The sequence below is a fragment of the Podarcis gaigeae genome (assembly GCF_964106915.1).
Source record: "Podarcis gaigeae genome assembly, chromosome: 2".
In the NCBI taxonomy this organism is placed as follows: Eukaryota; Metazoa; Chordata; class Lepidosauria; order Squamata; family Lacertidae; genus Podarcis; species Podarcis gaigeae.
The window spans coordinates 110,972,130-110,998,607 of record NC_139679.1 but is presented as its reverse complement, the minus strand read 5'-3'; the positions used below and the strand labels follow the sequence as shown (position 1 = coordinate 110,998,607).

The 26,478-nt window shown below is 45.2% G+C and overlaps 1 protein-coding gene and 1 long non-coding RNA gene across 3 annotated transcripts in view; one reads left to right on the top strand and one right to left on the bottom strand.

Annotated features, from left to right (window-relative positions):
• The window catches only part of LOC310837896 (C-type lectin domain family 2 member D-like), a 201,075-nt gene that overhangs the window by 129,052 nt on the left and 45,545 nt on the right, over positions 1-26,478 (top strand). The window lies entirely within an intron of this gene.
• Positions 1-26,478, bottom strand: part of LOC310838112 — a 71,745-nt gene that overhangs the window by 865 nt on the left and 44,402 nt on the right. The window contains exons 3-6 of one of the 2 annotated variants that reach the window (XR_014560682.1): positions 8,922-9,073; positions 7,564-7,692; positions 4,134-4,387; positions 1,838-1,938 (exon numbers count right to left, since the gene is read on the bottom strand). This is a non-coding gene — a long non-coding RNA (uncharacterized lncRNA). The remainder of the gene's footprint in view (positions 1-1,837; positions 1,939-4,133; positions 4,388-7,563; positions 7,693-8,921; positions 9,074-26,478) is intronic. The other variant, XR_014560683.1, reaches the window with a different exon arrangement.

The following is a 26,478-nucleotide window of genomic DNA, read 5'->3' as shown; positions in this document are numbered from 1 at the left end:
TGCCTAGAGATATGTTATGATGGTGCCAGCAAGCCTTTCTGGGGAGAGCATTCCACAAATGTGGACACGGTAGAGATAGGATCCAAGCGAGGTATCGAAATGCAATTTATTAAGGACTGGTTAGAAACCTGTTAAAACAACATTATGCTGCTTCAAAATCAACAGTGACCAAGTCAGGATTACCCTCCTAGGCAGGAGGATAAAAATGTCTGCAATGGGTACCAAAACCCCAAAACAGTCAATGTCTATCAGATATCCATGGAAAGGGAGTTCCACAACATTGCTGCACTAAATGTCCTGCAGTGAGGCCTAATAGAGCAGCATAACACCCCTACATTGACAGGCCTGTGGCTTGGGCTTGGGCTTGCCAATCAGAAGGTCGGCATTTCAAATGGGGTGAGTTCCCGTTGCTCGGTCCCAGCTCCTGTCAACCTAGCAGCTCAAAAGCACGCCAGTGCAAGTAGATAAATAGGTACCACTGTGGCAGGAAGGTAAATGGCATTTCTGTGCGCTCTGGTTTCCATCATGGTGTCCCATTGTGCCAGAAGTGGTTTAGTCATGCTGGCCACATGACCCGGAAATCTGTCTGGGGACAAATGCTGACTCGCTTGGCCTGAAAGCAAGATGAGCATTGCAACCCCATAGTCACCTTTGACTGGACTTAGCTGTCCAGGGGTCCTTTACCTTTAACCTTCTACCTTCATACCAGCCAGAGCAGCTCCCAAACTGGTGCAGCAAATAGGCACAGATTTGGCCTGCCTCCATCCAGGGGTGTATGAAGTAGGGGGGCGGAGGGGGCGGGTCGCCCTGGGTGCCACTCGGGGGGGGGGTTGACAAGATGGCCCCTGCCTCCCCCCAGCTGTAGAGCGGCCAAGGGCATGCACAGTCAGTATGGACGCATCTCACGCGCCATCCATACAGGCGACTGTACGGGCTGCCGTGCGTGCACACTCCATACATGATGCTGCATGTGCGCACTCCATATGGATGTCGTGCGTGCATCACTGGGCAATTTGCCCCGCCCCTCGGCGCCCCCTGTTAGGGTGTGAAACCTAAGACGCTGGCAAGTTAGCAATGTCATGTGACTTTAAGTAGTCAAGCTCGTTAAGTTGCTCAGTATATAAAGAGTGTTTGTTTTCTCTGCCTGTGGGGCGTGAAGCAAAAATGTCTGAAAGCTCCGGAGGAGTTTCTGTTATCTTTCTGCAATAAACCTGTCTTTGGAAAGACAGGCTTCCCTGTGTCGTTATTTCTTTGCTGCTGAGACTCTGAAGCTTGTACTGCAACAAGAATCTCTGCACTGGACTTAATTAATGCTCTGCAAAGAGAACTGTTGCTGGTTGCGCAGCGGAAGTGTTTACTGGACCAGTACACAGACTCTCTTACCCCCGCCCCAGGTGCCAGAGAGGGTTCCTCCTCCACTGCCTCCATCATGTGACAGCAGCAGAACTGTTTCAGAATCCAATGGATCCTGTGCCCCCGCTCTTGAAACAAGTCTGTTTTGAGGGATTCTGCTGCCTATTGCTAGCACGGTTACCACTGGCCAAGCTTCGGGGGGGGGGAGGGGGAATACATTGGAGCACCGCTTGCCAGGAGGGTTCCCTCACCAGCATAGGCCAGAGATCTGGATGGGAGGGATGGGAGAAGGCGCATCTCTGCCTCATCCAAGCCCCCTCCAGCACAGCGGATCATGAGACAGAGGTTTCATTTCTGACTCTTTTAAAAAGAGACACAACTTTCCTCTCTGGGTGTGTATTTAATGGAGCAATATTTAGGGGAAATCTCTCATCACGCAACCGCCGCAAGATAATCGGAAACCTGAATCAGATGGATACCTTACCATTGATTGAAATCTGAGCCATTTGCCCATTTCCAGGGCTGTCCTTCCTCCCTCTGTAGCCCAATCCAATAATCAGCTGGGTTATTCTTCAATAGAAAATTCTGCAATGTTTTTTTTTTGGGAGGTGAGAGAAAATACAGTTAGGGTTACCCCAGAAAGCCCTAAAAAAAACTGTGAATTCCCCCCTCCCGGCCAGGCCTCGGCGTACGCATTTTAAAAACTGCATTTTCCTCTAAGACAAAAAGCACGAGCTAAGCAGTCCTCTGTAACAAAAACGCTGTAACAAACCCATAGCTGAGAACAGTAAAGCTTTTCGCTTCCCAGATCCCAGATAACCTTGTCCTGGTACATTGATTTGCAACATACTTCCGGGAACAGAGCCAGAAAATGAAAAGCAACATTTCTATGTAAGAATCTGTGAAGGGGAAGAGGAAAAAAGGGGTTTGAAAAAAGGATAAAACCTGCTTGTAAAATGTTTTCGGTGAGGCCTGTCTTTTGTGAACTGAATCACACAGGTGCCTCTGCCCCCCCCCCCCAATGGCAGAATAAAACGCTCTTTCTCTGGATTAACCCCTTGGTGTCGTTTGGCTCCTTTTGTCTCTGCTCGGGTGCAACAATTATTCCTACCCATGGATTAAAAAGGCTACATAGCAACTCAGTATTTGACAGACCCTTTTCAGAACATCATCATTTTCAAAAAGAAGAACCTCAGAAATTCAACACACTTGGCAGGATTTTCTTCAAATATACTAACATGCTTAAACATTTGCCACAGCAGTTGAGAAAAACAGTAATATAAAAGCTAACTGCAAAAACTAACAGTCTTTTTTTTTTTTTTAGTCTTCAAGGCTAATTTATATTTTAATATTATTCATTAGGGGTTTTTTTGTAGCCGCCATTCCATGCACTCTCCCACATACCCTGAAATGATGCTGGGCCCAGGACATTGTGGGGGATACAAAATGGCTGCCAGAATGCTCCTACAGTTGCTTCTGTTGCCGTGGCAACAAAAATAAAAACCTTTAGGCGACAGTGGGAGGAGGAGAAAGAAGCTGTGGCCCTGCAACTGCTAATGGCGAGCCCCACGTCCAAGGAAACTGTTGGGAGAATTTATCTTCCCTTCAGAGAAATCTGGCAAGATGGCTGCCAAAATAACTGTGGCCAGAGGGCCATTTATGCAGAGAGGCTGGAACACTGAGCACCATCTGGTGGAAAGGCAGGAGATGAATTAGAAACAACCAAGCAAAATATGCTATGGGCTCATATACCACTTGCCATTACACGATGAACTGTGTTTTACAGCCAATGGTATTTCTAAACTCTCATCCACGGGAGCCTCACAGAAAATATATTACAGTACAGTAGTCCAGTTTGAAGCTACAAAAGCAGGATGGTTCACTTAAAATGTTTTTATACCACTTTTTAGTCACAAAAAAGAAATATCTAAATGGTTCACACAATATCTGGTAAAAAGCAGTGATCAACAAAGTTACGAAAAATCAGCACTCTACGGGTGGTGCCTGACTGAATGCCACAAGGACTGAATGCCATACAGTAGGCGCCAACACAGTGAAGGCCCTGCTCTGCACCTCCACCAGATGGAGCTCTGTAGGTCATGGTACAGTCAGGAGGGTCTCATCCACAACCCAGCTGAGGTGTAGATCTAGGAGGTGCACCAAACTGAGCTGATGAAACATCCCTGGTTGATACAGCAAACTAAAGTTTCAGGCATGGCGGTGAATCCAGAAGGAGTCCAATGTCATAATTCTGAATGACCGGGAGATGATGTGCACCCAAAGAATATTTGAGGCCCCTCCACTCCAGTGCCAGGGAAAGATCCTTCTACCTGCCCCTTGAGAGAGAATCTCTAAAGAGCAAGCAGACGGGCGTTATCTACTCCTCTTAGCTAACCCCTACAGCACTAAGTTCAAAGATTGAAGTAAGGGCCAATGGAATTCTGTCTCTTACAGTGCATGGAGAACCTAGCTACTCTCCTCCATTTCTCTAACTTAATCCTCTTTCAATGCCATCCAAGTTAATGATGGCCGTCAATTCCTCCTGGTGGGAAAGAGCCCCTGTCAGTGTTAAGATCAGAGGTGAGATAGGCTTATCTGTGCTATTCATAAAATGTAATGGGATGACTGGCAACTGGGACAGAAGCACTGAGCTTGATTGGGAGCTGTGGTGGACATGAGGCTCCCCACTGCTGATTTAACTGGTAAATCACAATACAGCCTTGGTCTAAATGCTACTTGCTTATAATGAAGTCCACAGGGCAGACTGGAAAGGCTCTCACCATTTCACTTGGAGTATCGATTGCCGTCAGGGAGCCACCATAAGAAGAACAGTTGCTCTGACTGGAGTTCCAGTTTGTCTCAGCAGTTGAAAAATAGTAGCACCAGGCTTCATGCACGACCCAGCCCTGAGGGCAGGGGGTGACACAGATAGGGTGCGGATGTGATGGTGTGGGTTTTGACAGAACCCAGCCCTGAGGGCAGGGGTTGTGATCTGAAGGGTACGGATCCGTTGATTTGCGTGTCCACAAGATACCTGAAAGAAAGAAAGTAATTTAAGAGCAGCTAACCTAACTGCACAGCTACTGCTCTGGAAATAGAGGGGGCTATAACCCAAACTCCACTTAGCTTGGCAGTTAGCCCCACTGGATTCAATAGGGCTTACTTCTGAGTAGAGAAAGTGAAGATTGTTGCTCTACTTAGGCTGCAATCCCACAACCATTGACCTGGGAGTTCCAGCCCAGTGGGACTTGCTTCTGAGCAGGTAACATACCAATTTGTAATTCCACAGATTAAATTTGCAAATCTTTGCATAGGAATAAGAACAATAGCTCTGAAGAAGGTGATTGAAAACAAAGGCCTATTACTTTAACATTAAGAGGGAAAACAGCTGCATCTGCTAGCACTGCGGAATAGTCCATTTATTCATCGCTGTGTGCTTTTCCTGACTGGTGCCATTCCTAACACAGTTTAACTCCTTACTGCAGAGACAGGGCCAAATACAGCCCTCCAGTCCTCAAATATTTGATCCTTGGGACCCAGGCCACCCCCCTCACCTGCCCTGCTGCAGGCCTAGGTTTGACCCAGCTATGATGCATTCTTGAATTATGACTTTTGACATGTGAGTGCAGAAGTCTCTGGGTGGAATTTAAACTAGCATTAAGGAAATTGTTCAATCGGGCAAGCAAAAACATGTGTGTTTCCAAGCTATTTCTCCCTTTCTCCTTCCCACAGTCTGTTCTGAGGGTTCTCCTGACACACACCCCAAGCTGTTTAGGGGGGCCAGGCAGGGAGAAAGCTTGTTCCACTAGAGGGACTTGTGCTGGCTCCAGCTAGCGCAACTACAGTGATACCTCGAGTTACAAACGCTTCAGGTTACAAACTCCGCTAACCTGGAAGAGTTACCTTGGGTTGAGAATTTGCCCCAGGATGAGAACGGAAATCATATGCTGGCAGCGCGGCAGCAGCAAGAGGCCCCATTAACGAAAACACCCCTCTAGTTAAGAACAGTTTCAGGTTAAAAACGGACCTCCGGAACGAATTAAGTTCATAACTAGAGGTACCACTGAATTAATTAAACCCAGCCTCTTGTCTTTTGCTTGACTAGAATATAGCTTTGTGCTTTTCCACACAAGTAGGAAAAGGAGCCCTTTTTTGCTTTAGAAAATAGAGCAGAAGAGAAAGTAAAAAAAATGCAAAGTTCACTGAATTTGTTAAAATAATAATAATCTCTGAAGCACACAATTTCTAATCCATCTTCAAGTTCATTCTCTTATATTTGTTCTTAACTCTCCAAAACTCTTTGCGCCTTGAAGCTAAAATTTAATAATTGCTGGGGAAAATAAAATAAAGATTCTACTATCTGTGTGCCTTGATGTTTCCTTAGTCTTCTTACATATAATTTATATATCAACACAGCAGCTTATACCGTTCTGGATGCTGATCTTTTTATAAAAAATTTTTTGCCAAGGGTCATTCAGAAGAAATTGAATTAAACTGTGAACTAAATGCAAAGTGAACTAGTAGATACATACTTTGTTCCACACATACTGGAAGGTTTCCTATGATGCTCAAAAAGGGTTCTGCCTTCCTGTGGTACAGGACTGCAGTCTAATTATCAAGCAACATGTATTAAATTGAGTGACACTTATACTTGACAATTTCCCTAAAGGCTCTGACGTTAGCCTGTTGCAGGTTCGCTGCTCTAGCTGGTGTGTGGTCTACGGTACAAAGCTAAGAATCACACCTGTTGCCATGACATTATATTTGCTGACTGGGAACAGTTATGGACCACCGGTATAAAATTTACGGCATGTAATGCCTTAAGAGAAAACATTATGAAAATGATTTACAGGTGGTACATGACCCCGGTCAAGCTTGCAAAAATTTATCATTTGCCCAACAGTAATTGCTGGAAATGTAATGCGACTGAAGGTACCTTTTATCACCTTTGGTGGACTTGCCCTAGGATTAAGGCCTTCTGGGAAATGATTTATAATGAAATTAAGAAGGTACTTAAATGTACTTTTCATAAGAAACCAGAGGCATTTCTCCTGGGCATGGTCGGCCAGTTGGTGTCAAGGAAGGACAGAACGTTTTTTATGTATGCTACCACAGCAGCAAGGATCCTTCTAGCAAAGTATTGGAAGACACAAGAACTACCTACGCTGGAAGAATGGCAGACGAAGGTGATTGACTACATGGGATTGGCCGAGATGACTGGCAGAATTCGTGATCAAGAAAAAGAGACGGTGGAGGAGGACTGGAAGAAATTTAAAGTATATCTTAAGAACTGTTGTAAAATTAATGAGTGTTAAAATGTCAAGGGAAAGGAAAATATAGAATTACAGCTGTAACTGATAAAGTATGAGAATGAAATCAAAATAAGAAAATGTTATTAACTGATTGACGTGAGGGGTTGCTGAAAAAAGTTTAAAACAGGGATGCAGAAAAGGGGAGGTAAGGGGAAGTCGGAGAAGTAAGGTTTATGAAAATGAGGTTTTGAATTTATACATGTTTATATGTCTTTGTATGTTTTCTTTGTTTGTGTTGTTTTGTTTACAATTTGTGTTGGAAAATCAATAAAAAATTAATAATAATAAAAAAAGAACCACACCTGTTGCGTTGCCCCTTTTTCACCCCAGCCCTGCCCCTCAGTGGCCCTCATCCCCAGAAGTTCAGCTGCGGCCTGGAAAACCCAAACAATATAAGGCAATATAAGGGGAATGTCTTTTGTCTGCCCAAAACAGAAAGCCTCTTCTAAAATGGTGCCTGACGCCCACAATTTTTGGAAGCGTTAATATTAAATGGGGGGGCTGCTGACCTGACTAAACACGGGAGACATTTTTAGTTGATTAAAAATGTTTTTCATTGATCGGTCAAATGGACATTGTAGTCCTAAAACCGTGATACATTATAGTCATTGCCAGAGCCGTCTCCTGCTGGTCTTACGGAAGCTAAGGCTGCGGTCCTCTGCACACTACAAAACACTAATTCAGGGGCAAGCATTTTCAGGGGAAAATTTGTTACGTGGAAGAGGAGCTCCATCTCCCTGAGATTGCCACCTGTTTCCTCCACATTTGTGTTACCTTGGCAAACAGACATAGAAGCACGTGTTTGCCAAGGTCCCACTGTTCTGCCTGTTAAGGCACAGAAGCAAACAATGACCACAAGGTGGCAGTCAAAGGTAATGGATAAGGGAACAGAACTCACCAACGGCAACTGCAAGGCCGATATCGCTAATAAATAAGGAAACGGAGACAGCTAAGAAGATATACAGAGTCCGAGCTTTAAAAGTATACGTTTTCTCCTTCTTTGCCATCTCTGGTTTATTTTCATCCACTACGAGAGAGAGAGAGAGAGAGAGAGAGAGAGAGAGAGAGAGAGAGAGAGAAATGCATATATTAGATGTCTGCTTCGTAATCAATAATCTTTTGGTCAGTTTTGTGAGTATTCTGCACTAAAACAAACCAAAACCACACAACCCTCCCAAGTTTTTGCACCAAAGTGATCAAAGTTATATGCAATTCTGAAATCTGTATAGATTATGCAAGCTCAACATATTAGCATTAAAAAGCTTTGCAGATAAATGAAGATTCACCACCACAACCACCCTGGCTGTTAAATAAAACCTTCTTAGCCATTCTTTTGCTTCCAAGACTGAGTAGGCATTCTGGCATGGAATTATATGGACTAGAAACTTTATTTTTTTTAAAAAAAAAAGAATGAAATGTGGGATTCTGACAAAGTTGGATTTTGCACCAAATATCACAAATCATGGTTCCACAGCAGTGTATCATTCACACTGTATTGGCTGCAGTCATTCATTATTCTGCTAACTTGAAACACTTTTCAGACTTCTGGGCTATTAAATCATACAATGGCTACAGGTGATTTTTCATTGATGCTGTCTGGCAAGCTCACTGGATATTTGACTCCCTTCACTTCAGTTGGTAACAAAGTCTCTGTGAAAGTTATTTGTTTCTTTTGAAAATGGTCCACTTTCGTTTTCAGCCACACTATTGTGAATACGGCCCATCACCACCCTTGGCTACATAGGCTGGGCTTACAAAATGGAATGACTTTGCATTCTCTAAAAAGAGATTTTTAAGAGCTCGCTCTTAAAAAAAACCCAGAACCAACTACAATCTGTCTCCAGTCTACGTCTTAATAATAAATAATAATAATAAATTTAATTTATATCCCGCCCTCCCCAGCCGAAGCCGGGCTCAGGGCGGCTAACAACAATAAAATAGTGCAACATTCTAAAAACATTTCATTATAAAAATTAATTAAAATCAAATTGATGGCAACCATTCAGCTAAAGTTCTGTAAAGATTGCGAAAGGAGGGAGTCAGGCTGCACCCTGACCAAAGGCCTGGTGGAACAGCTCTGTCTTGCAGGCCCTGTGGAAAGATGTCAAGTCCCGCAGGGCCCTGGTCTCTTGTGACAGAGCGTTCCACCAGATTGGAGCCACAGCCGAAAAAGCCCTGGCTCTAGTTGAGGCCAGCCTAACCTCTCTGTGGCCTGGGACCTTAATACTTTTCATGCATCAGCATTAACTTGCTTACCAGAATTTTCTTTCCTCTCTGAATGTTCAGAATTGTAACTTGCTCCATTCTGTTGAAGCAAAAGCGTAACTTGCTCTGCTCCATTTACAGGTTTCGCGTAGGTATTGGCCTGTTCCACCATTTTTGGCTCACCTTCCAGCAGAACTTTCAACCTTCAGAAAAATAATAGAAAATCTTATTTACAAGCAAAACAACCCTTGCTTGCCTACATGCTATTAAGAGCACCAGACGCCTTTATGAGAAACAAGAGGGAAGTATCAAAAATTGAGGTTTGCAGAGGTACAAATATTTAAGTGAAGAGGACAACCCCCTCAAAAAAATATTTTAAAAAATACATTGAGGTCTGAGTAGCCATGGCAAAGAAGAGAGGTGGGGAATCTTTCCCCCTCAAATTTCCTTCTCAGCTACTTAGTGGAGGGTGTCGCCTTCCACAGAGCTAGAAGCAAAGGGCAGCAGGGCAGCTACTGTAATTTTTGCCTTTGTACATAAACTACATAATCTATAGAAGTTTATAAAATTATGCATGGCACAAAGAAAATGGAAAGAGAAAAGCTACTAGCCACCTGTCCAGTTGGGGGCAGCAGTGTTTCCGAATATTACCGTAGTTGCTGAGTGGAGGAACCAGAGACCAAACTGCAAACATGCGCTGGATTATGGAGAAAGCTAGAGAGTTCCAGAAAGACATCTACTTCTGCTTCATTGACTATGCAAAAGCCTTTGACTGTGTGGACCACAGCAAACTATGGCAAGTTCTTAAAGAAATGGGAGTGCCTGACCACCTCATCTGTCTCCTGAGAAATCTCTATGTGGGACAAGAAGCAACAGTTAGAACTGGATATGGAACAACAGATTGGCTCAAAATTGGGAAAGGAGTACAACAAGGCTGTATATTGTCTCCCTGTTTATTTAACTTACATGCAGAATTCATCATGCGAAAGGCTGGACTGGATGAATCCCTAGCCGGAATTAAGATTGCCGGAAGAAATATCAACAACCTCAGATATGCAGATGACACAACCTTGATGGCAGAAAGTGAGGAGGAATTAAAGAACCTTTTAATGAGGGTGAAAGAGGAGAGCGCAAAATATGGTCTGAAGCACAGCATCAAAAAAACGAAGATCATGGCCACTGGGCCAATCACCTCCTGGCAAATAAAAGGGGAAGAAATGGAGGCAATGAGAGATTTTACTTTCTTGGGCTCCATGATCACTGCAGATGGTGATAGCAGCCACAAAATTAAAAGACGCCTGCTCCTTGGGAGAAAGGCGATGGCAAACCTAGACAGCATCTTAAAAAGCAGAGACATCACCTTGCCAACAAAGGTCTGTATAGTTAAAGCCATGGTTTTCCCAGTAGTGATGTATGGAAGTGAGAGCTGGACCATAAAGAAGGCTGGTCGCCAAAGAATTGATGCTTTTGAATTATGGTGCTGGAGGAGACTCTTGAGAGTCCCATGGACTGCAAGAAGATCAAATGTATCCATTCTTAAGGAAATCAGCCCTGAGTGCTCACTGGAAGGACAGATCCCTGGAAAAGACCCTGATGTTGGGAAAGATGGAGGGCACAAGGAGAAGGGGACGACAGAGGACGAGATGGTTGGACAGTGTTCTCAAAGCTACCAGCATGAGTTTGACCAAACTGTGGGAGGCAGTGGAAGACAGGAGTGTCTGGCGTGCTCTGGTCCATGGGGTCACGAAGAGTCGGACACGACTAAACAACAACAACAACATACACCAGGAATTTCCCTGTCATAGCCGGTATTCAGCCCCCTTAAGGAGTGTCTGTTCGGAAATCGCTGAAAAGTGCTGTCCGGATTTTCACTTTTCGAAATATGGCAACCCTACTGGAAACCATGGGAGGTGAGAGTGCGCTTGCGCTGATGTTCCCCACAGGCATCCGACTGGCCCCAGTGAGAACAGGATGCTGGACTAGATGGGAGATTGGCCTGATCCAGCAGGCTATTCTTACGGTCTTAAGCTAGTTTATACACTACTCTCACACCTTTCTCTGTCCTTGACGCAGGCAGGCAAGCATTTGGATTTCGAAGCCACATTCCAGTCGGGCCAAAAGAGTGGGTGCGAGATACAGTGGTACCTCGGGTTAAGTACTTAATCTGTTCTGGAGGTCCGTTCTTAACCTGAAACTGTTCTTAACCTGAAGCACCACTTTAGCTAATGGGGCCTCCTGCTGCCGCCGCGCCGCTGCAGCACGATTTCTGTTCTCATCCTGAAGCAAAGTTCTTGAGAGCCAGTGTGGTGTAGTGGTTAAGAGCGGTAGACTCCTAATCTGGGGAACCGGGTTCGCGTCTCCGCTCCCCCACATGCAGCTGCTGGGTGACGTTGGGCCAGTCACACTTCTGTGAAGTGCATCACCCCAATAACTAACTTAAAAAAAAAAATGGCTTTAAGGCTCCTGTCCATGCGCATTCGCCAAGCAACATCTTGTTACGCAGACAGTGGCAAACTTTTTAAAGCACCTCCAGAACTGCAGCTTCGTCATCGCTTGTAGTTTTCTGCTCCTTTAAGCACCCTGCCCCGCCTCCTGCCTGCCGATCGGGCTGTGAGCGGCGAGGGAATCCAAAATACCAGAACGTGTCAACTCAGATGGGGCTCCGCCTTGCCTTGGACTGGATTGAGCCAGCCGGCTTTCCTCGGGGCGCTGTTCTATTGAACCACGCCGCCGCCGGCTGCTCTATAGCATTCTTATCTCCATGATGCCATTGGCTACTCATACTTGTGATGAGCACCTAGACATAAGAAGTTAAGTAGAGTGATCCGCTTGGCTTCCGATTTCATTCCCTCTCTCCTATATCAGAAGCAAACCTGCCCATACCCATAGAAACCCAATGAGAGATCCAGTATTTTAAAATAGCCGTGTTTGGGCATTCTCTCTCTCTCTCTCTCTCTCTCTGACCGTGAAGTTGAGCTTGATCAAGAGCATAGCTGTCAACCTTCCCTTTTTTGCGGGAAATTCCCTTATTCCAGCGCCGTTTTAGATATCCCGTAGACTGTCCCCGGGACAGGTGAGGCTTGATTGACAGCTATGATCCAGAGGAGGGAAACTGAGGCTGACTGACCTTCCCTGCAGCCTGCAGGTTTGTGTTTCGGCTGGAAATGCAGTCCTGCCGCAGCCACCACTCCCAGAAGAGCGTTTCTACACTGCAGGGTTGTTGCAAGTTTCTCTCTCAGCCCCGGATCAACCCGCAGTGTGGACAAACAGCAGTGCGCAACTCCGCGAAAAAGTTGTTGCAGGCCACCATGTCTGCCAGCAACAGACTGGCTTGCAGGGCTTTTTGTATGCGCTCTACGTGTGGCTACCTTTGAAGGTGACCCGGAAACTACAACTAATCCAGAATGCGGCAGCTAGACTGGTGACTGGGGGCGGCCGCCGAGAACACATAACACCGGTCTTGAAAGACCTACATTGGCTCCCAGTACGTTTCTGAGCACAATTCAAAGTGTTGGTGCTGACCTTTAAAGCCCTAAACGGCCTCGGCCCAGTATATCTGAAGGAGCGTCTCCGCCCCCATCATTCAGCCTGGACACACTGAGGTCCAGCACCGAGGGCCTTCTGGCGGTTCCCTCTTGCGAGAAGCAAAGCTACAGGGAACCAGGCAGAGGGCCTTCTCGGTAGTGGTGCCTGCCCTGTGGAATGCCCTCCCATCAGATGTCAAAGCGATAAACAACTACCTGACATTCAGAAGACATCTGAAGGCAGCCCTGTTCAGGGAAGTTTTAAATGTGTGACATTTTAGTGTATTTTTGGTCTCTGTGGAAGCTGCCCAGAGTGGCTGGGGAAACCCACCCAGATGGGTGGGGTACAAATAAATTATTGTTATTATTATTATTATTATTATTATTATTATTATGTCCCTTCCAGTGGGTACTTTCTCATGCCACCACGGTAGCCTAACTGGAGGAATCTCCGCAGCCAGCGCGCTTACCCCACCGCCAGAGCCCACTATCCCCAAGGCCTCTGGGATCAGAGGTGCCGCCTTCTCTCTTCTCCGACCCCCTTCCTCCCCGCCTGTTTGTTAAGTGCATCTGAAAAGCAAACTGAAATCCCACTCTCTGGGACGGCCACACTCCGATCACAGTGCCTACTAGTGAAGCAGGTGCAATAAAATAAAACTATTTGGCTATAACTTCTGCTATTCACACAGTGACCGCTGTCAGAGAAGGAGCAGCGCCTATTTACAACTATCCTATTTAAGTTGATGGAGGAAAGGAAGAGCTTTACACGTGCTGGGCGCGAAACCAAGCCTACGAATCTGGGATGTTATCTAGGCTGCGTCTCTCCCGCTCGCCCTCCCTCCTGCATTAGCCCTTTCCGCTCTGAGCTCGCCCGGGCGCATTTCTGTCCCCGTGTCTGCGCGCACACCTGCAACGAAAAACGAACCGAAGAGGGGCGCAACAGCAAGCACTATCCAACAGCGGTGCCAACTTGAATAAACTACTTTTGCGCGGAAGGCGACAGGTAAGCTCCACCCCAGAATCAATTATAAGACCCCCATCCCCACAAGTCTGCTTACATCGCGGCAGGGCCTCGGTGAGCATCCGTCTGCCTCGGGAGATAAGGGAGGAGCGCGCCTTCGGGGGAGAATGGCAGCTTGTTGGAGAGTCCGTGACTCCCGGGGCGCGCCAGGAGCTGCAAAGATGATGCGCACTGGGGGACGCGGGCGATCCGACTACGGTGCGCGGCTATGGTGCCATCTGGCGGCTTCCTTCCCCGAACGAAAAGCGGCCAGCTAGCCCCCACCCCCACCCCGTCTTAACCGGACTCCAGAGAGACTTTGGGAGCTCTAAGCAGGCGGAGGTAACCGCCTCAGGCCCAGCCTGTCGGGCGGCAGGGCTCACCCCCTTCTTTAAAGGGCCAGCGCCCGAGGCATCCCTTAGGACTTTAGCGTGCACAGCTAAATATGCAGGGTCTTGCTCGTCACAAGATCTAGGGCAGGCAGGTATGCACTGGCGGAGGAAGAGGAGGGCGGGGGAGTGCCCCACGCCCGGTAGCGCGACCCCGGCAGGGCACCATCGCGGCTGTGCCCACCCCCCGCCTTCTCGCCCCCCCCCCAGCACGAAGCTCCGCCACTGCAGGCATGTGCAACAGGTCTCCTGGTGCCTGATCTAGGAGGATCCCTTTTAGATTACCTACTGCGCTGTTTTTCTCTGGGGAATTGTCACCTCTCGCCGGGACGTGGTAACGATCCTGAAGCCAGCCTGCCGGAGCGATGAGTGGTCGTCGAATCCTCCCACACCCTTTTTTACTTGTAATGACCACTCCCCCTCGCCTATTTCCCTTGTTGCAATACAGACTTGGACGCGGGCGGCGCTGTGTTTTAAACCAGAGCCTAGGACTTGCCGATCAGAAGGTCAGCGGTCCCTGCTCCTGCCAACCTAGCAGTTCGAAAGCACCTCAATGTGCAAGTAGATAAATACTGCTACATACATTAAGCAAAATAGACACACCGCCACCGGACCCCCCCACCCCCCACCCCCCATCTCTCCCCCACAGTTTTCTTCCTAATGTCTCAACAAATGAAACTGATTTGTAAAAATGTTACATGGAAAAAATACAAGAGACATTACACATACTTCTGTAAATCAAGAAAATCTTTAATAATAATAATAATAATAATAATAATAAAATATCAAAATATAAATAGGTTCTGCTCCGGCGGGAAGGTAAAAGGTTTTTCCTTGCGCTACTCTGGTTCGCCAGAAGCAGCTTAATCCTGCTGGCCACATGACCCGGAAGCTGTATGCCGGCTTTCTCAGCCAATAAAGCGAGATGAGCACTGCAACCCCAGTCTGTCACAACTGGACCTAATGGTCAGGGGTCCCTTTACCCAGTGGCGTAGCGTGGGTTATCAGCACCCGGGGCAAGGCAAGTAATTTGCGCCCCCTAACCCATGGATTTGTGCCCCCTAACCCGTGGATTTCCCTAACTCCCAGATGTTGCGCCCGGTTCGGCCGGCTCCCCTGCACCCCCCACGCTACGCCACTGCCTTTACCTTTAATACAGTCTTACTCTGCTATGAGAAAGAAGACGGTACAGTGGTACCTTTGGTTAAGAACTTAATTCATTCTGGAGGTCCGTTCTTAACCTGAAACTGTTCTTAATCTGAAGCAGCACTTTAGCTAATGGGGCCTCCTGCTGCCGCCGCGCTGCCAGAGCACAATTTCTGTTCTCATCCTGAAGCAAAGTTCTTAACCCGAGGTAATATTTCTGGGTTAGCGGAGTCTGTAACCTGAAGCGTATGTAACCCGAGGTACCACTGTATTAGAAATTACCCCAGAACTGGCCTTACTAAACATCTTCCAAAACAATAATGCCCACTTACACCACAAAGAACTCATAACCCACCTACTTTTAGCAGCCAGAAGCATCATAGCCAGACACTGGAGAGACCTGTCAGGAGTAAGCATGGACCAATGGTACCAAATAGTATGGGAAACAGCCCGACTAGAAAAATTAACCAATAAACTGAAACTGACACGGGGACAAATAGAAGACACTTTCACCCCAGTATGCCTCCCCTTTATCACATACACAGCCCAACAAGAAAATGACAAAAATGTACCAACAGCATACAAATCAATATGGCTAACCTAATCCAAAACACCCACCCACCCCACTCACACATGAAAACAAAGACCACCACAGCCAACCACAGGTGGTCAGAAAAGACCCTGCAGAAGCAACGCTAACACCAAATTCTACATATGGTAAGTAAAATAGAAACATGGCCACCCAATTCCACCCCCACCCATCTTCCCCACCCCTCCACCTCTTCCCCCCTTTTCTTCCTAATGTCTCAACAAATGAAACTGATTTGTAAAAATGTTACATGGAGAAAAATATATGAGAGAGACATTGCACACACTTTCGTAAACCAAGAAAATGTTTAATAATAATAATAAAGAGTCCACACTTTCCAAATAGTGCCGGAGTCCAATAGTACCAGAATTTATATTTCCAAAAACTGAGCATTTGCCCTTTCGCTGCTTTTATCTCTGCTGCCCTCGGAGCATTTTGAAACCTCCCTGGCACCCATGGGCATACATGGGGTTGGGCTTGCTTATTTATGTCTTTGAGACATTGTAGACTACTTACAACTGCCATTATCCCTGACTATTAGCCCTACTGGCCCAGGATTATGGGAGCTGCAGTCCAACAACATCTGGAAGGCTACGCTTATCCAGAGCTATGATAAAGCATGTCATTTAAACACAAATCTACTTGTAGGGTTGTGCAGATCTCTACAAGCATGTTTTAAAGTTATTTGAGCACTTTAGGTCAGGGGTCAACAGACTTTAGGCACGTGAGAGGGGTATTCATCAACCTCTATCTTTTAATACTGCACACGACTCCAGTATCTAACTTTTAAATAATAATAATAATAATAAATAATAATAATAATTTATTTATATCCCGCCTTCCCCAGCCGAAGCCGGGCTCAGGGCGGCTAACAACAATAAAATAGTACAACATTCTAAAATCATTCATTATAAAATTAATTAAAATCAAATTGAAGGCAACCATTCAGCTAAAGTTCTGTGAAGATTGCCAAAGGATGGAGTCAGGCTGCGCCCTGACCAAAGGCCTGGTGGAACAGCTCTGTCTTGCAGGCCCTGCGGAAAGATGTCAAGTCCCGCAGGGCCCTAGTCTCTTGTGACAGAGCGTTCCACCAGATCGGAGCCACAGCTGAAAAAGCCCTGGCTCTCGTTGAGGCCAGCCTAACCTCTCTGTGGCCTGGGACCTTCAGGATGTTTTTATTTGCAGACCGTAGGTTCTTCCGCAGGGCATACCAGGAGAGGTGGTCCCGTAGGTACGAGGGTCCTAGGCCGTTTTTTAAAAAAGAATTGGCTTCAAGGCTCTTTTCCATGAGCATTCACCAAGCAACATCTTTTTATGCAGACTGGCTTGCAGGGCTTTTTGCATGCCCCTTCCAGTGTGTCCTTTCTCTTTTTTTTCTGTTTATTAAGTTTTTACAAAATGCACCATACAAAAGAGAAAAACAAACAAGTAGAAAAAATCAACAACAAGACATACCTAAAATAATAAAAAAAAAACAGGAAAGAACAAGTAATAAAAGAAAAAAAACCAAAAATTACAAACACAATGACTTCCATCCAACCCGGTTTGGGTTAAGAACTCTTATAACTTTCTCGCAGGTTACACTACCATTACTGTGATCCAAACACTGCAAGTATTAAATTCCATCCACTGTAACTTTAGTAATTCCGAAAGTAACTTCCATATAACCTAAAAATTTATTCCAATCATTTTTTAATTTAGTGTTATTTTGATGCCTAATTCTTTGTGTCAGTCTCGCTAGCTCTATATATTGGAACAGTTTCATCTGCCACTCTTTGATCGTGGGGGTATTAGGCGTTTTCCAGTTTTGCGCCAGTGAGATCCTGGCCGCAGCCGTGGCGTACTGAAAAAAAGTTTCATCCTCTCTTTTGATCTCCTCTCCTACCATACCCAAGAGAAACGCCTCCGGTGTTTTAGGAAAATTGTACTTTAGTATTTTCTTTAATTCATCATAGATTTGATCCCAGAATCCTCTCACCACCTCACAAGTCCACCACATATGAAAGAAATTTCCCACCTTATTTTTACATCTCCAGCAGGTGCTGCTTCCGTTTTTGTACATCTTCCCCAGTCTTGCCGGGGTGATGTACCAATGATACATCATTTTTTCTAAATTTTCTCTGAGGGCAGCACATGCCGTGAACTTCATACCACTCTTCCATAATTTCTGCCACTTCTCCTGTTCCAGATTACGTCCCAAATCTCTGGCCCATTTAACCATGACCCCCTTGACCTCTTCGTCCCTAGTTTCCCAGACCAACAGTTGCTTATACATTTTAGAGAGGAGTTTGGTGTTACATTCCAGAATTTCTACCTGATATTTCGATTTTTTTCCACTCATCCCTGTTTTTTTATGTTCGAGCCACAGCGCATTAATCTGATGATACTGCAACCAACCATTTAACTTTCCCTTCAGCTCTTCATAGGGTCTAATCTTCCAGCCTCCCTCCGATTTAACTAGGAGATCTTCATATGTCCATCTTTCTCATGTCACCACTGTAGCCTAGCAGGAACTGCAGGAATCCACGTGGCCAGGTCTTGTCTCTGTGTTTAGGAGCTGGAAGGACATTGGGTGGGGGCAGGGAATGGAGGCGGCCAGAGGACATAGAATCATAGAAATGTACAATGGAAGTGACCCTGTAGATCTTCTAGTCCAAGCCATTGTCCCATACAGGGATCAAACCTGCAACCTTGGTGTTAACAGTGCCATGTGCTAACCAACTGAGTTATCTAGGGTTGGAAGCCGAGAGATGTTTTTGTCCTGTGTGCATCATTGTCATTGTTGTAAACAAAAATTGCCCTTTCCCCTTATGGGGTATCCAAGAGCCCATATAGAGTCCTTACGTTAGGTTCCCTATTGGTAGGAGAAAATAACAGAGGCCAATCAGAGAATATTGAGAAGCAAAGCAGCTAGTAAGCCTGATCTTTATTGATCTGTTGCAACAGGGTGCTCCCCTCACACACAGGAAAGGAGGAGGAACCCAGAACAATGGCGCGCAAGGCCTTATAAAGACTTTTGAAATTGCCACCATGTAGATAAAGACCACCCCCAGAAACATTATACATACATCACAGAAGGGGTGTGACCTAAGACCACCCTCCTACATCACAGAAAAGGTGGTCTAAAACAGAAATTTGAATATTGTTTTTCTCCTGTCATTTATCTCCTGTCTGGCAGGTCACTTGATAATGATAAATACTTGGTTCCTGGGCCATGTCACAGGCTCACACCCTATTCCAACACAGACATACCCTTAAGACAGGATTTGTGAAGGAAAAGACATTTTCCTTTGAACTTGCAGAGAAAACATTTGGACAGTTTGGGAACCAAAAATGGTTCCAGGTCGGTCTCCCTATCACATCATCATCATCATTAATTTGTAGCCAAGTAACTTTTACTCAAAGTAAGTCCATTGAAATGAACATTGAAATGAACAGAGCTAAGCTATTCATGCTGCTTAGTGGGTCTACTCTGAGTAAGACTAACGGATTCGATCTATAAATAATAACTTCTTCTTCTTTCTGTGTTCCAAGAGTGTTTAAGGAACATGCCGGCGCAGGGTGAGAACACTGCCTCCTCTCCTCAGGGAGGCCACGTGACAGCCTGGGAATGCCTGGTAGTAGTAGTGGAATGACCCGCGGAAGCGTGCTGTTCTATTTTTCAACACGCCCCCCCCCCCGCCTTCCCCTTTTCCTCTTTGTAGAGAGGAAAAAAGAGCAAACAACAACAACAAAACCCTTTGCCTTATTCTGAGGGTTCGTGAGCTCCCTGGACTGATGATGCCTTGATACTTCCCCTGCCTCTCTGGACAGAGACACTTGCTTAGAAGTTAAGAGGGGGTGGGAATTGCCATGCCTTCAAAGCCCGTTTGCTCCATTCTCTGTGTTTGTGAGCCTCCTGGAAGGCAGAAAGCAGCATGCTGCCTTCCCTTCCTCCCTTCTCTCTGTGTTGGCAATCTCTACCCCGCCTCCTCAGCCTTGAACTCTTCCCAATTCTCCCCTCTCCCCTTTGCTTTTTCACACATCTGTTTCCCCACCCCTAAACATCATTATTTGCTGCTGCTTCATTTTCTTCCCTCCACCCACCCTGTTATGTACTGAGTTGAATAGGATTCAAACTGCAGCAGTCTGATTGGTCCTAGAACAATAGGATCCAAACTCGGGCTTGGCACACTTCGACGAGAGGCTGCCGGTGGTGCTAGCATGCGACGCCTCGCCCTATGGCATTGGCGCTGTCCTGGGACACCAACTCCCAGATGGAAGAGAGGTACCGGTGGCATACATTTCCCAGACACTCAATGCAACCAAGCGGAACTACTTGCAAATCGACAAGGAGGGTCTGGCAATTGTGAAGGGAGTAAAAAAATTCCATGATTTCTTGTTCGGGCGGCCCTTCACCGTGGTGACTGACCACAAGCCGTTGCTTGGCTTGTTTGCCCCAGAAAAGCAGACCCCCCAAGTGCTGTCTCCTCGCGTCCTCAGGTGGTCAATTTTCCTTGCCAGCTACCAGTATGCGCTGATTCACCGCCCTGGGAAGGCGATGGGCCATGCGGACTCCCTCAGCAGGCTACCACTACCGGAAACAGGCCCTGACCCAGCACCTGCACAAGAGGTTATGAGCCTGGAGCTGCTTCCTGACTGCCCCATTCAGGCACAAGAAATTGCACACCATTCCAAGAAAGATAGGGTCATCTCCCGGGTCCTGGACTGGGTGTGGAGGGGATGGCTCAGCAGCAGCCCCGGGCCAGAATTTGCCGGCTACACAACCTGCAAACATGAACTGTCTGCCCACAAGGGGTGCCTGTTATGGGGAAGCAGGGTCGTTGTTCCCCAGCCCCTCCGCAAAAGGGTCCTCACAGCCCTACACGAAACACACCCAGGGGTAGTAAGAATGAAGGCCCTTGCCAGGAGTTATGTGTGGTGGCCAGGGATCGACGGAGAGATAGAGGCCTGGGTCAAACACTGCCAGGCCTGCCAAGAATCCCGCCCAGATCCTCCAAGGGCCCCAGTCCAGTCCTGGGAGTCCGCCTGAGCACCATGGTCACGCCTGCATGTGGACTTTGCTGGCCCCTTTCAGGGGAAAACATTCTTCATAGTGGTGGACTCCTACACCAAATGGCTGGAAGTCGCACTGGTACCGTCCACTTCTACGTCCACAGCCATCCGGGTACTACGCAGGCTGTTTGCAACCCACGGGCTCCCTGACACTTTCATCTCAGACAATGGGACTGCATTTACGTCAGGAGAATTCCAAACCTTCACAGCGCAGAAAGCCATCCGACACATCCGTTCGGCGCCATTCCACCCTGCCACCAATGGCCAAGCAGAACGCATGGTGCGGACCACCAAGGACACCCTTCGCTGCATGACGCAAGGGGATTGGGAGTACCGCCTTGCCACATTCCTTCTAGCACAGCACAGCACCCCCAGCTCAACGACTGGCCGGAGCCCCGCTGAACTACTAATGGGTCGGCGCCTTGCAATCAGATTGGACCGCCTCCACCCCGATAGAGCTCAGGATAAGGTAGGGGTGGGGGAAGGCAGGAACCCCCGGACCTTCGAGGCCCAGGACCCAGAATTTTGGGGCAGGCCCAGCATGGGTACCCGCCACAGTCACCAGGGTCACTGGCCCCGTGTCGTACGAGGTGCTAACGGATGGGGGGCAATGCTGGAGCCGCCACTGCGACCAGATACGGCGACGATTCCCGTAAGAAAACCAGGAGGAGGACAGGTCAGAGGAGTCCCAAGGGAACAGTGGGGCAATGAGGCCCATAGAACAGGAGGGGCCAGCAGGAGAGGCAGAATCAGTAAATACAGAGAGGACCCGCGAGGCCAAAAGGATACCGGAACCAGAACCACGACTGAGCGAGCCGGTTGCGCCAGACCAAACAGCCCCATCACAGCCAGCATCCTTGGAACACGAGCCAGAACCTGAACCCTGGACCAGGGAACACCCCAGGCTGCAACACACACCTAGGCTGCCGGCGTACCTTGAGGACTATGAATGTGACCTCCCGGGCAGGACTGGAACTTAGAGGGGAGGGGTTTTATGTACTGAGTTGAATAGGATCCAAACTGCAGCAGTCTGATTGGTCCTAGAACAATACGATCCAAAATGCAGCAGTCTGATTGGTCCTAGAACAATAGGATTCAGAATGCAGCAGTCTGATTGGTCCTAGAACAATGCAGCAGTATGATTGGTTGGCAGGAACCACCCAATCATGCTCCAGATAGAAGTGAATCCACAACCAGATTGGCTTACAGTAGAATTCTGGAATTAGACAATCATGGGCAGCCCATTGTGTAAATAATGTATATAAAGCAGATACTTTGAGGGGACTTTCATTCATTCCTCCTCACCACTATGAGCTGAATAAAGAGCATGAAATCACTTTGCGACTCTGAATATATTTCACACCCCCACTGGCAGAAAACAAAGGGGGGCGGTGAAATAGCTTCCCTCTTCCTTCCATATTAAAAATGGGGGGGGGGGGTTAAAGAAGACTAGCTTTTTGCTTGCTTGCCCCCTTCCCTTCGATAAAAAGGGAGAGATTGGTGATAAGGGAGCTTTCAAGGGGCTTTCAATAGTGGTTAATGGAGGGGGCGATTTAAGTGGCTACCTGAACTTGAGGCTGCTTGAGTTGAGGTACCTCCATTGAGGGGTTGGACTAGATGACCCTCTGAGGTCTCTTCCAAATCTGTGATTCTGTGATCATCTCACAGCAGTACAGTGGTACCTTGGGTTAAGTACTTAGTTCATTCCAGAGGTCTGTTCTTAAGCTGAAACTGTTCTTAACCTGAAGCACCACTTTAGCTAATGGGGCCTCCTGCTGCCGCCGTGCCGCCGGAGCACAATTTCTGTTCTCATCCTGAAGCAAAGTTCTTAACCTGAAGCACTATTTCTGGGTTAGTGGAGTTTGTAACCTGAAGCATCTATAACCCGAGGTATCACTGTATTCTCAAACTCCGCTTCCAACTCTGCCCTCAGCTCTCTCTCTCTTTTTTTTTTTAAATAATATTTATTAAAAGGTTTTTTTTTAAAGAAAACACATAAAAAACAATAAGAACATAAACAAACAAACAAACGAAAACATCAACAAGTATAAATTCAAACAATAATTTCAAATCCTAATTTCACTGACCTCCTCACACCTCCCCCTTCTGTATTCTAATCTCATTTATTTTATCAGCAAATCCATTCCCACATTTCCATAATTTTCATTAATTTCGTTCTTTTCTCCCTAAATCAATTCCCCTGTAAACCCCAAATTTTTAAACCCATATCTTTTTAGTCTTCATTTAATTTTATAATATTTGTTAAGATAGTCTTTAAACTTCTTCCAATCCTCTTCCACTGTCTCTTTGTCCTGATCTCGGATTCTGCCCGTCATCTCTGCCAATCCCATGTATTCAGTCATCTTCATCTGCCATTCTTCCAGAGTGGGTAGATCTGGTGTCTTCCAATACTTTGCAATAAGGATCCTTGCTGCTGTAGTAGCATACATAAAAAAGATTCTGTCCTTCTTTGACACCACATGGCTTACCATACCTAGGAGAAAGGCTTCTGGTTTCTTCAAGAAAGTATACTTAAATACCTTTTTCATTTCATTATATATCATTTCCCAGAAAGCCTTAATCCTTGGGCATGTCCACCAGAGGTGAAAGAATGTACCTTCATTTTCTTTACATTTCCAACATTTATTATCTGGTAAGTGGTATATTTTTGCAAGCTTGACTGGGGTCATGTACCACCTATAGATCATTTTCATAATATTCTCTCTCAAGGCATTACATGCCGTGAATTTCATTCCGGTGGTCCACAACCTTTCCCAGTCAGCAAACAAAATATTATGACCAATGTCTTGGGCCCACTTAATCATAGCTGATTTGACTGTTTCATCCTGCGTATTCCACTTCAACAGCAAGTTATACATTTTTGACAAATTCTTAGTATTGGGTTCTAGCAACTCTGTTTCCAGTTTTGATTTTTCCACCTGAAAGCCCATTTTCCTATCCAGTTTATAGACCTCCAGTATCTGATAATAATGAAGCCAATCACGGACTTTGTCTTTTAGATTCTCAAAACTCTGCAACTTCCATTTGTCATCCTCCTGTTCTAAAATTTCACAATATTTTGGCCAGTTTGCCTCCGTATTAAGTTTTTTCAAAGCTTTTGCCTCCATTGGTGACAGCCACCTTGGAGTTTTATTCTCCAGCAAATCTTTATATTTCATCCAAACGTTATATAATGCTTTCCTGACAATATGGTTTTTAAAACCTTTATGCACCTTGACCTTGTCATACCACAAATATGCATGCCACCCAAAAAAATTATTGAATCCTTCCAAGTCCAAAATGTCTGTGTTCTCGAGAAGCAGCCAGTCTTTTAACCAGCAGAAAGCTGCTGATTCATAATAAAGTTTCAAATCCGGCAGGGCAAATCCCCCTCTTTCCTTTACATCAGTTAAAATCTTAAATTTTATCCTGGGCTTTTTGCCCTGCCAGATAAATTTAGAAATGTCTTGCTGCCAACCCTTAAAACAGTCCATCTTGTCCACAATTTGCAAAGTTTGAAACAAAAACAACATTCTAGGCAATACATTCATCTTTATAACCGCTATTCGACCAGACAAGGAAAGCTTTAAGTTTGACCAAATTTCTAAATCTTTTTTCACTTGTTTCCAACATTTCTCATAGTTATCTTTAAATAGATTAATATTTCTAGCTGTCATGTTGATCCCCAAATATTTTACACTCTTAACCACAGTTAAACCTGTCTCATTCTGAAACTTTTCTTTCTCGGTATCTGTTAGATTTTTCTCCAATACCTTAGTTTTTAACTTGTTTAATTTAAACCCTGCCAATTGACCAAATTCTTGCATCAGTTCCAAAACTCTTTTAGTACTAGATTCTGGCTCTTGTAATGTGAGTACCAGATCATCTGCAAAAGCCCTCAATTTATATTGTTTCGCTCCGACCTGAACCCCTTTCACCAACTGGTCCTTTCTTATCATATTTAACAAAACCTCTAGGACCGAAATAAAGAGTAGCGGGGAAATTGGGCACCCCTGGCGTGTCCCTTTCTCAATTCTGAGTTCTTCCGTAATCACATTATTCACTATAAGCTTAGCCTTTTGTTCAGAATAAATTGCGCCTATACCGTTTTCAAACCCTTGACCTACCCCCATACCATGGAGATTCTTCTTCATAAAGGTCCAAGAAATGTTATCAAAGGCTTTCTCCGCGTCCACAAATATCAAAACAGCTTTTGTATTTATATTAACTTCTAGCATCTCCAAAATGTCTATAATGTTCCTCACATTGTCTGATAAATGTCTTCTCGGGAGAAAGCCTGCTTGATCCCTATGAATCTCCCCTATCAATACCTTTTTCAATCTTCTAGCTAGAATGTCAGCAAAGATTTTGTAATCCACATTTAGTAAATAAATTGGGCGGTAGTTCTTAAGTTGAGTCTTCTCAGTCTCTGTCTTCGGTATAAGCGTGATGTAAGCCTCTTTCCACGTATCAGGTGCCTTTTCCCCCTCAAGGATCTTGTTACAGACTTCCTTTAAAGGTTGTAATATCCATTCCTTTAAAGCTTTATAGTATTTGGAAGTCAGTCCATCAGGCCCCGGAGATTTGCCCAGTTGCATATTCTGAATGGCACTCTCTATTTCTTGTTCTGTTATTTTCTGATTCAAAAGTACTTTGCCTTCACTCGAAATTTCCTTCAATCCATTTTTCTTCAAAAATTGTTCTATATCGGAATCTTTTTGTGGCCCTTGTGCATATAATTGTTTAAAATATCTCTGGAAACATCTTCTAATTTCAGTTGGGTTATAGATGTTCTTTCCATCCACTTCCAAATTTGTCACTGTATTCAATTTTTGTCTCTTCTTCAATTGCCAAGCCAGAAATTTACCACATTTATCAGCAGATTCGAAAGTCTTTTGTCTCATTTGTTTAATTTTCCATTCTATTTCTTGATTCATTAATTCCATATACTGAACCTGATATAATTTAATTTCTCTCAAGATCTCCTGAGACTTTGGTTTTGATCTTAATTTCTTTTCTCCTTCTTTTATCTTTTCCAAAATCTTATCCTTTATCGCATTCTGGCTTCTCTTTTTTAGTACGTTTTGTTGTATCAAGAATCCTCTCATAACAGCTTTACTTGCGTCCCAGATTACTCTTTTTTCAACTTTGGTCTTCAGATTAATTTCAAAATAGTCTCTCAATGTTTTTTGGGCCTTTTTACAAAATTCTTTATCTCTGAATAGGGTGTCATTCATTCTCCATCTAAAGGTACCAGCTGTTGTTTGATTCATTTCCATCTTCACAGCGTTATGGTCAGAGCAAGTTTTTGGGCAGATTTCCACTTTTTTTATATTTGGTGCCAGTCCTCTAGTAACCCAAATTTGGTCGATCCTAGTCCAGGTCATTTTGGCTTCAGAAAAGAAGGTTCCCTCTCTTTCAAGGGGATTCTTTGTTCTCCAAATGTCAACTAAGTCCATATTGTCAGTCAGTTCGAAAAAAGTTTTTGGAAGTCTTCCATCCTTCGATATTACTTGTCTTTGCGCTTTGTCCATGTTTGTGGAAACAACTCCATTCATATCTCCCATCAAAATTACGTTCCATTCTAAAAAGTCCAATAAGATCTCATGCAACTTCTTAAAGAATTCAGATTTACCTTCATTCGGTGCGTACACCCCTACAATCAAAAATTTCTGTCCTTGAATTTGAATTTCAATTGCCAAATATCTTCCTTGTTCATCTTTAAACATCAATTTCGGCATCAATTTGTCTTTTGCATATATAACAACTCCTCTTTTTTTCACTCTATCAGATGAGACAAATTCTTGTCCTAATTTTTTGTTAATAAGTAGTCTTCTATGAGTTCTCATCACATGTGTCTCTTGTAAACAAATTAAGTCCAATTGTTGTTTATTTAATATATGAA